This window comes from Aptenodytes patagonicus, chromosome 6, assembly GCF_965638725.1.
Source record: "Aptenodytes patagonicus chromosome 6, bAptPat1.pri.cur, whole genome shotgun sequence".
Taxonomy (NCBI): Eukaryota; Metazoa; Chordata; class Aves; order Sphenisciformes; family Spheniscidae; genus Aptenodytes; species Aptenodytes patagonicus.
In genome coordinates, this window is record NC_134954.1 from 59243709 (window position 1) to 59257727 (window position 14019).

Sequence of the window (14019 nt, forward strand, 5' to 3'; positions counted from 1 at the left end):
CCCCGGGGGCTCCACTACAGCCCGCCCTGGGCTCAGCCCCGGCCCAGCCGCCTTCCCCTCCCCACAGGCCCGCACACCCACCGGCTGGCAGAGGCCAGGTACACCGCCAAAGGGCGCGCAGCCGCGCAGACTACAGCTCCCAGCAAACCCCGCTCTGCCGCCCGGCGGCACCAAACGGCCGGCAGCGCGCAGCATGCCGGGAACTAAACTCGGCGCGCGGGGCGCTCGGCACGCTGGGAAATGTAGTCTTCCCCTCACGGCGCCATCTTAGGGGCGCTGGGAGCTTCGCGGTCTCGTCGTAGGAGTCGGGGGCTGGAGGCCGCCCCCGCCACCCTCTCGCAGGGGTTTGGCTCAGGCCCACATGTGGGGCGCGGGGCCCTGTTGCCGGCCACGGGCTAAGGCTTTGCCCCAGACAGCACCTAGTGCGGTACAGCTGGGTCAGGGGTCCCTCACTGGCTGCTTCTGGTGTGCGTGGCTTTTAAATGAGTGGCTACGAGTGGGGAATAAAAAATGGAGGTAATGCATGAGAAAGGGTGAAAACACTGTTGTCAGCAGTGAGGAGGGAATCCTCGCCAGGGTGTTAAGAGCAGCGGCTGACATTGGTGCAAGGCCGCTGTCTGTAGTCTTTGAAAAGTAGTGGAGATGAGGGGATGTCCCTGGCGACTGGAAGAAGGCAAATGTCAGAGCTATCTACAAGAAGGGCCCAAAAGAGGACCCAGGAAACTACAGGCCTGTTAGTCTTACTCCAGTCCCTGGGAAAGTAGTAGAGCGAGCCTTCCTAGAAACTATCACAAACCAACTGAAGTAGGTGATTGGAAAAAGCACAGATTTACCAAAGGCAAATCACGCCAGACTAACCTGATCACCTTTTACAACAAAATAACACTTTCTGTCTACATGGGGAGAGCAGTGGATGTTGTTTACCTGGACTTCAGCAAAGCGTTTGACCCTGTTTCCCACAGCCTCCTCCTGGACGAACTGATCAGATATGGACTGGAGGGGTGGTCTGTGAGATGGGTAGGAAATTGGCTCACAGGCACTCGCAGAAGGCAGTGATCAATGGGTTTTACTCAGACTGGCAGCCTGTCACAAGTGGGGTCCCTCAGGGATTGATACTGGGCCCCAAGCTGTTCAACAAGTTGCACCAAAAGAGGTTTAATCTTGATATAAGAAAGAAACTTTTTACAGTGAGAACGATCAATCACTGGAACAACCTCCCCAGGGACATGGTGGGGTCCCCATCACTGAAGGTTTTCGAGATGCAGTTGGACTGGGTGCTAGATAATCTAATCTAGGCTCCCTTTCCCACAAAAGGTTGGACCAGATGATCTTTCAAAGTCCCTTCCAACCTCGGCTGTTCTATGATTCTGTGAACACCTTCATAATAAGGTAATTACTCATATTTGTGTTGAAGTTCTGAATAAAAGGGTCTCCCAGGGTTTTAGTTATACATAGGGCTTGCTTATACACATCAAGCTGCCCTTCCTGGACAGTCATGATCCCCATGCGCATGACCAGAGCCATACCTGGGGAGAAAGCTGAGAAAAGGCCCTGGGGAGCACCATAACCCCCTGCCATCTCTGACTTTCACTACCCTGCCCAGTGGTGGGTCTGGAGCCGCCATCCCTGTCCCCAGATGCCATTTTCTCCCACCTGACAGACCCTTTGGCTGGGGACACCAAAGCCAGCTGGCTGTTTCACAGTTTATTCATTCTTCTCTCTGCTGGTTAATTAGAAAAGGTTATCCTTAAATTGCTTCCTGATTAAGCAGCAGCGACTACCATTAGTCAGGAGCTCATCAGCCCAAGAAAAACAAGGCAGGCAGCAAGAACGAGGTGCAACTCGACACACAGCACAACCCTGGGAGTGCTGTTACTCACCTGGGAATCGTACACACACAGACATGAGCACGCCACGTGCACACAGGCGCTCGCAAATACACCACTTTTAAAGAAAACCACAGGGCTGAGGAGAGGTCCTGGTCCAGGGTTTTGTCCCAGCTTCTCTTAAGAAAAAAGTAAGGGTGGAACCTTTTTCCAGATTCCGGGCCCCCTCACTGCAAAGCAGGTTTGCTAGGGAAGAATGCTCAGCCCCGTGGTCTCAGTTCAGATCCTCTGCTGTTGCCCTTTCTTTCCCTGCAAGGCAGCAGACTCCAGCTGGCTATGCAGCAGAGAGAGAAAGGAATGGATGAGACACCTTTTTTTTCTCCTTCTTGTCACACTTTTAACTGCCCAAAGCTAAGCCAGATCCCAGTGTCACATATGGGAGAGAGAGAGAACATGCAGAGCATAACCCTGCAACTGTTTCCAGCCACCTTCTCCCTCCCAGCAGCTATCCAGTTCCAGGTCTCTGGTGATGGATCCTCATGCTTTGCGAGATCTGGGAAAAAAAAAAAAAAACTTGGGAAAAGTGGAGAAAAGCCCCTATCGGGGACCGTCCCCAACTCGTGAAAATGATGAGAGCGGAGCATCGTTTGCAGAGAGCTCTTGGGTTGCACGGTCAGGCAGACACACAGACAGACGTTGAAGCATTTGCTCCATATGGCACAACTTCAGTGAGGCACAAGGAACAGCCCAGCCATGCAGAGAACAGACCTACAAAATGAAAGGCCGTTTGCGAGCAGTTTGCTGGTAGCACTCCAGGTGTCGTTTCAGTCAGAACATGCTTCCAGCAGTGGCTTGGACTCACCCTCCACATACTGGGTCAGGGAGCAGAGCTGCAGTACGAAAATCCTGGGAGGACTGGGAGGGTTAGCACACCCCAGCTCTGCTATGAAGGAAATGGTTTACCCACTTCCGAAGAAACGATTCCATCGGTGAAAAAATGTAAGGAAATGGGGTTCTCAGTGCTGTTCTTACCGGGATCTTTCTATCACTTGGATCATGCTCTAAACGTCCTCTCATGGGCTGGGCTGGTCCTGACTGCTGGCTCCCAAATGAGGACAGAACTGCCTGCGTTGTACGTCTTGTATAAGCAGCAGCTAATATCCAAAATACGAATTACCCAAGACCCCAGAGCTATTCTGGAATCTCATGGATTGTCCTTTGAGGGGTTTTGAGCTCTTAGGAGGTCCTACTGCTGTCATAGTGAATGTATTCACCCCACTCCACAGCCTTCCAACACACTTTGGTGGCTCTTCACAGGGACAGAGCTGGCCACCTTCATCCTGGATGTGTGGCCAGCCTGCACTCTCTGCTGGGGCTGAATTGCATGCAGAGCTGCTGTGTGTAGCAAGACCATCCAGCAGACAGCTGGAAATCAGCCCAGGCTAATGGCCCTCAGATGCCCCAGCTTCTTGGAGGGTATTGGTAGCCCACAGTGAGCTCAGAGACACCATTACCAGTGCCCAAATGTGCCAGTCTTTGACCAGATGTGGAGAACTTTTAGTTGCACCTTCTAAAATAAATTAATCCCATGCTCATGAGCCTTATCAATTCCTTCCCAGCTAAAACCAGTCAAGTGGCTGGACTGGGAACGTGCAGCTCTTCAGAGGTCTTGGGGCAGGAGAGTCAGAGAAAGGCCCCTGGACTGGCAGAGCTGCTTCTGGCTGGAGAAACCCTTTCTTGTGGGCTGCTAGGGTCTGACCTGAATACATTTTACAGCACCTGTCCTCTGTAGGCTGCGGGGTTGTGCTTCCTCTGCTCTGGTTTGGGGTCCTCAGAGGGGTCTAAGCTTCCTAATGGGGAACCAGAGCCCTGGGCTTGGAGGACCGGGGGGTGCTTGGATTTGGGGGGATGCTGACCCTGCATCCCCCCTCTACCAGTTCTCCCTGGATTTCTTTTCTTAGACAGCTGTTAATCCCCTCTACTTTCCCTCTGCCATCAAGGCACATCAAGGACCGTGGCCTCCTGGCCCATTTGACAGCCCAGCTACTACCGCAAGTTCACTGAATCAGGCCCTTTTCTCGAGCATCTTTGTAGCACCGAAGACAACATTTGGAGTTTGCTGAATCCAGCTGCCCTTGAAACTCTGATGAAAGAGGACCTGCAGAGACTTTTCTGTGAGCTTTTCTAGGATGAGAAGGTTGCTCCCCTCCTCTGACTGCCAGCTCAGTGAAGACCACTTCTTTTTCCCTGCTCTTTGGCCACCCAGTGCAAGGAAAATTAGTCACCCTCCACTCTTTTGAAGCAGCCTCTTTTATCTACACAGCTTGTTCTTCCCTGGCACATTGAAGCCTTCCTGCTCTTGTTTATAGTACAACCCCTCCAACAGATTGCAGGGTCTCTTTTCTGCCTTCTGTCCTTCTTGGCTGGATTCCTCTCCACAGCTCCAGTCCAGAACAATGGTCTGCACAGCACATGGCCTCCACTTCGCTGCCAGGCCGCTGCCACGCTCACAGGGCTGCTGCAAAGCTGGGCCGACTCTTGATCTTTATGTGGTGCAGCCCAGGTGGGGGGGGCAGTTCATTGGCCCCCAGAAAAAAGATTTAAAAGAGAAAAAAAAAACCACAACCTACACTGAGATGCAAATAGTGTTTCCAAAGCTTCTGTGTCACCAGCATTTAACACAACATGAGCTGTGATCCAGCTGGGCTGAGGGCACTAGCAATGTGGACTCTCCAATGTCTTATAATATGATTAAGATCAGGGCAGAGCACATCCCTCTGCTCTACACAACTGGGTCTTTTTGTCCAGATGCCGAACAGAACTTTATCTTGGTGAAACACAGTTGAACTGGCAGAAGGGTGCGAAGTTAGAAGGAAAGGCTTGTGTGCAAACACAGAGAATTTAACTGCATAAGCTTTATTTCCTTAGGAAACAAGGCTAAACAAACCCAAGTTGCATTCCCAGTTCTATTCTGGATCTTAAATTACTGGCCTGGTTTTCAAGCTCAGAATAAGCAGCTAATCCTATGGCCTTAGTATTGATGTGAAGCCAACTTTTGAGATCCTGTTTGTTAAAGCTAGCCACAGTTCTCTGCCCTTTCTCTTCCTGGTGCATGAGAGACCCAGAGACATGGAGAAATCCTTTAAGCAGGAGCATCAGAGGTCACTGATGTTAAATAATCAACCACCAATGTAATATTAATGGTCCTTTGCCCTTGCACAGGAGCAGCATCTCTCCTTGGAGGTTCTCAAAGCACACTCCAGACGAAGAGGAGTTGGCAGAGCAACTCTGGACTTCTGTGGGATGCAAAGTCTGATGCCAAGGGGGTTTCCAAGAGACAGACCCAGGGTTGTGACATGCCCAAGACTTTCCTAAAAGCCCTGAGCTTACAGTGGGTTCTGATACAACTGTTTGCCATCCTCTGCTGTGACTTAGACAGGAGCAGCATAAGGCCGCTGCTTTAATTAGGAACGTGGACTCAGCACAGGACTCTCTTCAGCCTCAGTCTTCACTCAACCAATGATGCAGGAAGGTTGCTCTCATCCTAGAAACCTCCATGAATGCAGTGCATGGAAAGTGAGCCAGAACCTGGTCTTGGCAAACAGCACGCTTAAGCACACGCTTAACTTGAAGTGTGTGCTTAAGCTTGTTAAGCCTCTTCCTTCAACAGAGATGATTTTCCTTTATGTTGGGAGTCTCATCTGCTACAGAAGGGGGGAGTCACAAGGTGATTTGTTTGTTATATTTTGTATAGCAGCCTGATCTAGAAAACACTTGCTGTCAGCTGCAGTATTTTGCTACCAGCTTGTCGCAGTGACTTCCACTGGGCTCCTTGGGATAGCAATTATTCCACAACAGGGAGTGCTCTTGAAGTGTCAGGGCAGCGTGCTTGCAAGGCACTGCTGCAGTCTGCCTGGGTGGTGCTATATGTCTCATTATAAATAACAAGGGTCATAGGCAATGGGAATGCACGCACCTTTATTTAGGGGGGGTATTTCCCCATTTTGATCACAATAAAAATCGTGATAGCCAGATCCTGAGAAACAGCTACAAAGGTTCTGTTTAAAAGAATGTGACTACAGAAAGCAGATGCTCATCAAGTTAAATAAGGAATTTAATTAGCCTGCATTTTATCTTGTTTTCAGCAATACGATGACAAATCACATCTTAATAAAATAACATTAGGGAGCCACACAATTCCAGTGCTTCAGGAAATGAGTAGCAGTATAAGTTACAGGCCTGTTCCCACCGAAGAAGTCATTCTCATTCAGAAATCTGACATGATGTTAAGATGGATAATGTTTTAGCAAAATGGTCCTTTGGCATTTAGAAAGATTTGCAGCCACTTTTGGCTTTAAAAGGCTTAATATAGGGTGGGGAGCGAGAACGAAGTGGCATGAATAGCTCAAGGGACTGGTAGTGCAATTAATATTTTTTTATTCCTATGGTGGCACAGGCGTGCGGCGTTCTTTACAGGTGAATAAAAAGAGTTGTCCTTTCCCCAGTGGGGCTATAACTAAACATAGACATTATACATTGTACAACAAGCAGCGGGTTTAGTGTTTGTCATGTAGTTGAATGTGTCCAAATTCAATTACAAACTCACATTTGATCTAGGAAATCAGTTTTGTGTAACATCGTGAGGACAGGTCTTGCCTCACCCTGAGAAAGGTTCATGAAGGATCCACAGAAAGTTCGCTTCTCTCATGGTTTGAGGGCTGCAAAAGTTTGTCTAAGCTCAGTTGTAGCTTCTGGGACTCAAGAAACTAGTGTTTGGAATATTTCTGTCCAGTAAAAAGGATTACAAAACACAAGAGTTACAACAATAAAAGATTATGAGATTTAGCTTCATTATACAAGAATAAAGGAACTACTCATCCCATTCAGCATGGTTGTCCACTGAATCCTTTCTTTTGTCTGTACCAGGGAGCAGATCCATGTTTTAGGTGATAGAAGATGGGATTATCACATAGCTGTCCACTATAAAATGCACAGTTTCATCCTGGGTGATATCTTGAGGCAATGTATTTCACTTGCTGATCATATGTTGTAACAACAGTTATTCCTGGTGGTCTGTTTGACATTTTCCATCTTTCAGATTCAGTGGTTGCTCTATGGCTCTTGTATTAGCAAAGGAGAAAAGTGCAAGAGTTGTCTGATTGGATCTCTTGTCATGCGAGGGTGCACACATACACAGACAGTACACATATTGAGTTTATACATGTATACATATTTGTGCGTATACAAATATATATATTTGCTGATAGAGTAATTTTCTGGATTAATGATTTAATGTATTAATCTGAGATTATGCTGCTATTGCTGAGGACAGAAGTGCTTCAGAAGTCGTCGATGAATTGGGAGTCTTCTGCCAGTAACTTCTTGGCCTGCATTTAGTTTAGGTTGATGAGGGCTGAAAGCTGTTGTTCTCTGACATCTGTTCACTGGTGTATGTGAAATGAGTTTATGATTCTTGATCTAGGTCCTAGAAAACAGATGTCCGTGCTACAAAACCCACCTTTGCTATTTAGACCCTCACTAACACCGTCTAGAGGGATGTGATGAAGCTCTTGCTCATTGCTATGAGGCAGCCTTGAATCAAAAGACAGTGCAGAAGTATGGGTTGGGAGTGGGTCTCCTCTTTTAACAGGCAACAGATTCCTTTTAAAATTATATTGCAGGAGCTAGATTTAAGACTGAGTGTGGAAGGGCGAGGTTTTCCCTTCTCTCTATCGGTGGAAAAAATTTTGAAATGTATTGACCTGGAAAATCCAAGCTCAGAAGCAGCAGCTGGGTTTTCAGCAAGTCCCTTGTTTCTTTCCCTGTTGTCCAGCTGGATTCACTGTAACACAGAGAAGTCAAGCATTGCCTCTGAGGTCAAGTAAAGTTTGGAAATGGCCACCATTTCCATACAATTTTGCCAGGATGGATGGTGCTGCCCCGTGCTCTGAGAACGCTGCTTGCTGGACGTCAAGGGCTCAGGTCTGTAAGCAGTGCTGGGGATGACTTTTCTCATTTGCAGAGCTATTTGCAGAATTGGACCCTAAGCCCTCCTGGAGCGAATTGTGAAGCAATGCACAAATCAAATCAAGATGCTGACTGTGACTGCATCACGGCACAATATCATGCTGACAGAATTTGGGGCTAAAAGCAGTGACATTCATGTCTAGCGATGTCTAATACATCATATGGTTGTAAAGTGATAACTGATTCCTGTAGGACAAAGAACTAACCCCCATATGCCCTGCAAATATTTTCCAGTCCACAAACAAGTTAAAGACCAGGTCTTGGAAATAATTTGATGCAGCGCCTGAAGTTGATCTCTTAACAGCAGAACAGGTAGTTCCCTCTCAATTTGCACGTGCTGTCAGGTTTTATTCATGGTCATGACACTGTGCAGTATTAATGTTCCCTGTGGATGCAACCAACTTTTTTTATAGATTTTCCAGACTTCCATTAATTACTTAATTGGTGCACAGTAATACAAGAAATGAAGTGTATTCCTGTAGGGCAGTCATACTTCAGACAGGCACCAAGCTATTTGCAAGCAGAATTAAAACCAAACAGGAGAAACATTTTCAGTTGTCCCTGCTTCATCCTTGATTTCAGCAACAAAGCTGATACATTGCCAGGTACTGATCCCACTACCTGGGATTTGTCCAAGTTGAGAACTTATTAGTGCTTATTTGAGGGAAGAGGGGGAGAGAGAGAGAACACAGCTTGTATAAATCAGATTAAAGTATTGACAACTCCTAAGCAATGCTCATTCCAGGAACAACTCACTATGTGATAACACCACTGCTATAAAAGAACTGCATTTTGAATGCATGCCACTTTGCAAATACCTGGTGGGTCATGAGCTCTTGAGGCTTAGTTCCTAGAAGAGAAAACGGGATTGCCGGAAAAGTTAAATACTCTAGATAGAGATTATCCAAATGATGTAGTAGGTGAGAGACTTAACAGCCACTGGACCTTGCTTTGCTTGTAGTTGATGGTTCAGAACCATCTTGGGTCAGAGCAGAGTAGAAATTGTTACAACTGATACAGACTAAATGAAAAAATCGGGGTCTTCACCCAGGCCTAGTGAGCAAAGAACTCCACTGTGTACTGTGATTAGTCTTGGTGTGCACATTCAGTGGGAAGGGCATGGTTAAATGTGAACCTAGAAGAACAAACTCCTGTCTGTCCTCTCAGGGTGGTTGCTGGACGTCAGGATGATGAAATATTAATAGTGTGTGTTAAGAGTCCCCCTCTCTGCCTGATCCACAGATGATGTGCATCTGTCTCTGCTTTCAGCCACAGAGCTCATTTCAAGCTGCGGATGCTGGTGCTTTTCACGTGGGAGCCCTGGATGCACCCGGCAGCAGGGCAGCTTTGCCACTGGTGTTGAGTCTGGGCTTGGCAGACGGCTCCAGCTTCCTGACTGTCACCCCGGCATCTTGCATCAGCACTAAAAACCCCTGCATTATTTTTATTTGATACATTAGTCTCTTTTTTGCCACAGAGCAGATATGAGCAAAGGGTTGGAAGCAACGTGAGATGACTGGAGGAGGGATGGATAGCAGGGTAGCAGGAAGGAAACGGGAGAGCTACAGTTGCAAACAGAGAGATCTCCAGTGGCTCTACCAGTATCCCATCCCTTTTCCTCATCCCTCTTTCATACACATACACACACACACACTTAGCACTGACCCGGAAAATTTATACCACTGAACATGAAAATGAATCAAAAAAGAAAAATGTAGGAAGGGGGTGGTCAGGGAAGAGAACAAAAGATTAATTTTTTTTTCCTGTGTACATAAGGATTTCGTTGGGACAGCAATTTCGTGGGAGCACATACTGCCAATGCCACCGCAGAAGCAGTTCTGCCTCAGAGAAAAGAAACCGGGTGGGCAGTTTCCTGTGCTGAGATCCCTCTTGTTTTCGATCCTTATCTGCCTAAATGAGGGCTCCCTAAAGGGCATCAGAGCCAGACAGGGGTGAGCTCAGCAGCAGAGTCCCAACACATGATGGCTTCAGACAGAAAAGACACCATCTCCCTCTGCAAGCTCTCCTGATACCACGCACCCAGACCACATCAGGGAGGGCAAGAGGACAATATATCTCAGGGTACTCTGGGCCAATTCTCCTGTGATCTTCCAATTTTCCGGTAAGCTGATGTGTCCCCTCTGTGTAGTGCCACCATGTAACTGAAAAAGCAGCATGCCAAGGAAGAGATTGTTGGTCTGCCCATTCTGCCTTTTGTCTGGATGACCAGGACTCCAGCCATGGGCTTCATTTAGCGTATGTCAGCAGCAGCTCCTCATCGTCATAATGTACATAAGCACAGTTCTGCAGTCCTGCCAGCTTGTGATCTTCCTCTGGGTCTCATCAGACACAGGCCCATTCCTAGAGTTACCATGGGTACCACAACACCTGCCCTGCAGGTGGCAAAAGCTGGTCCTGCACTGGGCTAAGCCGACCTTACCCCGCACACCCTCCTGTGCAGGGAGCCTGGGCAGAGACCCACGACATGGCCACTGTGCTGGGGTAGGGTGATGGTTGGGAACAGGAGAAACAATGGCCATCAGCTCCTCTGGTGGGGCTATGGCAAGCTTGAATGCCCATCCCTGCTCCTCCAGGGGTAGGTGGGGAAAATCTGGGGCACCATGCTGCCGGCTCTCCTGGCCTCCATGCCTGGCATGGGAGCCTTACCCAGGACTACATGCAGGTTCAAGGATGGGAAGAGATTCAAGTTTGGCCTGTGTCTTATGCATGGAAACCTTCCTTTTTAGAACATGCTGGAAACTTTTTTTCTAAGGCACTATCTATCCTCCAGGGCATCCTTTTCTCCTCATTGCTAGTTTCTACACAAATGTGAGATCTTTGGTGCTTAGTCACTCTACCGTTCCTGCTGTTTATGGCCTCCGGCAAACATAATTCTCTGCTTGTGAGACCTTTGTGAGCTGCTGTGGAGGAGCCGTGGGTTGTTGTCATCCCGTTTCCAGGGGGCAATAAACAGCAGCAGTCAAACTTCCATGGAACAAAGATTGTGTGATTATTTAGTCATAAAGAGAGGGAAGAAAAACAGATATATATTGGGTGTGTGCTTATTTGCGCATCACACAAGGATGTGCAAATTGCTCTCAGAAGAGAGTTGCTATGAAGTAAAATAGGTCCCCATGTAGTGCTTCACTGCTGACTCAAATGAGGCAATTCTCCTGCCTGTGCCTCAGTTTCCCTATGAAAATCAAAGGGCTTGTCACTCTTCCCACCTAGCCTAAGTGCTTTCAGGGCCAGGAGTTTATTCATGCCCTTACAGGGCAGGTCAGGAAGGCAGGGATGTGAGTTTGGGGGTGATGCAGGGAGGGAAGTGTTTCCTGGGGTTAGCGGCTTGTGTTTTCCCCCTCTTCTTGAACGAGAGCAAATGTTTGTCTGGGAGGAAGATCCAGAGAAACCACATTAGTCTTAAGATGGAAAGGGCTGGTATTAGAGCCAGCCCATCACCACAGTCACCTGCATCTGACCTGAGGGTTAAAAAACCATCACCAGAGAGAGCTAAAGCCTGTTAGGAAGGAAAAGCCCCTTCAACAGCAGGGAATTGCTGCCTACATGCAGACACTGGCTCAGAAGAAGTGCTTTTGAGGGTTTTCTTTTGGGGGTGTAAGACTGAATACTTCAGTCTAGTGGGACCAAGTCATTAAGAGCTGTATGACCCCAAGGACCAGAGGGGATTTCCAGCTCATCAGCAGAGAGGGTTCAGCCCACTGGGAAATCCAGGCGCTCAGCACCTTCGTGGAGGTGTTCGGCACCTGGCATCATCCATCCCTAAAATGCTCCCCCCGCCATAAAATGTAATTACAAAACTCTTTAACTACATAAACCTCTAAATCAGTTAATTATCTTGGCAAGAAAATTTGTATGGTTTTGAAATGTCCCTTTAATTAACATGAAGTCCGTTAGGAAGCTATAGATCTAGGCCATCACTTGGACGTAACAGTCTCTCACTTCATGTGTTCCTGAGGCCCTGGGAGAGTGTGTCATAGAATCATAGAATCATAGAATCATAGAATCATTGAGGTTGGAAAAGACCTCTAAGATCATCGAGTCCAACCGTCAACCCAACACCACCATGCCCACTAAACCATGTCCCTAAGCGCCTCATCTACACGTCTTCTAAATACCTCCAGGGATGGGGACTCCACCACTTCCCTGGGCAGCCTCTTCCAATGTTTCACCACTCTTTCAGTAAAGAAATTTTTCCTTACATCCAATCTAAACCTCCCCTGGTGCAACTTGAGGCCATTTCCTCTCGTCCTATCGCTTGTTACTTCGGAGAAAAGACCAACACCCACCTCGCTACAACCTCCTTTCAGGTAGTTGTAGAGAGCGATGAGGTCTCCCCTCAGCCTCCTTTTCTCCAGGCTGAACAGTCCCAGTTCCCTCAGCCGCTCCTCATAAGACTTGTTCTCCAGACCCCTCACCAGCCTCGTTGCCCTTCTCTGGACACGCTCCAGCACCTCAACGTCCTTCTTGTAGTGAGGGGCCCAAAACTGAACACAGTATTCGAGGTGCGGCCTCACCAGTGCCGAGTACAGGGGCACGATCACTTCCCTACTCCTGCTGGCCACGCTATTTCTGATACAGGCCAGGATGCCATTGGCCTTCTTGGCCACCTGGGCACACTGCCGGCTCATGTTCAGCCGGCTGTCGACCAACACCCCCAGGTCCTTCTCTGCTGGGCAGCTTTCCAGCCACTCTTCCCCAAGCCTGTAGCGCTGCATGGGGTTATTGTGGCTGAAGTGCAGGACCCGGCACTTGTCCTTGTTGAACCTCATACAGTTGGCCTGGGCCCCTCCATCCAGCCTGTCCAGGTCCCTCTGCAGAGCCTTCCTACCCTCGAGCAGATCAACACTCCCGCCCAACTTGGTGTCGTCTGCAAACTTACTGAGGGTGCACTCAATCCCCTCATCCAGATCATCAATAAAGATATTAAACAAGACCGGCCCCAGTACTGAGCCCTGGGGAACACCGCTCGTGACCGGCCGCCAACTGGATGTAACTCCATTCACCACAACTCTCTGGGCCCGGCCGTCCAGCCAGTTTTTGACCCAGCGCAGAGTCCACCTGTCTAAGCCGTGAGCCGCCAGCTTCTCTAGGAGAATGCTGTGGGAGACAGTGTCAAAGGCCTTGCTGAAGTCCAGGTAGACCACATCCACAGCCTTTCCCTCATCCACTAGGCGGGTCACCTGGTCATAGAAGGAGATCAGGTTGGTCAAGCAGGACCTGCCTCTAATGAATCCATGCTGGCTAGGCCGGATCCCCTGGTTGTCCCACTCATGCCTTGTGAGCGCCCTCAAGATGAGCCGCTCCATAATCTTCCCCGGCACCGAGGTCAGGCTGACAGGCCTGTAGTTCCCCAGATCCTCCTTCCGGCCCTTCTTGTGGATGGGCGTCACATTGGCAAGCCTCCAGTCGCCCGGGACCTCCCCCGTTAACCAGGACTGCTGATAAATGATGGAGAGTGGCTTGGCGAGCACCTCCGCCAGCTCCCTCAGCACTCTCGGGTGGATCCCATCCGGCCCCATAGACTTGTGAGTGTCCAGGTGGCATAGCAGGTCATTGACTGCTTCCTCCTGGATTACGGGGGGTTCATCCTGCTCACCGTCCCCGTCTTCCAGCTCGGGGGGCCGAGTACCCTGAGGATAACTGGTCTGCCTGTTAAAGACTGAGGCAAAGAAGGCATTGAGTACCTCAGCCTTTTCCTCATCCTCAGTGACAATGTTCCCCCTTGCATCCAATAAAGGATGGAGATTCTCCTTGGCTCTCTTCTTGTCATTAATATATTTGTAAAAACTTTTTTTGTTGTCTCTAAGAACAGCGGCCAGATTGCGTTCTAGCTGGGCTTTTGCCTTTCTCATTTCTTCTCTGCATGACCTAACGAGATCCCTGTACTCTTCTTGAGTCGCCTGCCCCTTCTTCCACAAGCGGTAAACTCTCCTTTTTTTCCTGAGTCCCAGCAAGAGCTCCCCGTTCAGCCAGGCCGGTCGTCTTCCCCGCCCGTTCTTCTTACGGTGTACAGGGACAGCCTGCTCCTGCGCCTTTAAGACTTCCTTCTTGAAGATCGTCCAGCCTTCCTGGACCCCTTTGCCCTTCAGGACCGTCTCCCACGGGACTCTCTCAACCAGCGTCCTGAACAGGCCAAAGTCTGCCC

General features: G+C 48.9%; 1 protein-coding gene across 1 annotated transcript in view; it reads right to left on the minus strand.

Annotated features, from left to right (window-relative positions):
• SMARCAL1 (SNF2 related chromatin remodeling annealing helicase 1) overlaps nucleotides 1-150 on the minus strand; it is a 43401-nt gene extending 43251 nt beyond the window's left edge. The window contains exon 1 of the mRNA XM_076342883.1: nucleotides 82-150. The gene's annotated coding sequence lies outside the window, so the exon portion shown is untranslated. The remainder of the gene's footprint in view (nucleotides 1-81) is intronic.
• Nucleotides 151-14019: the final 13869 nt, after the last annotated feature.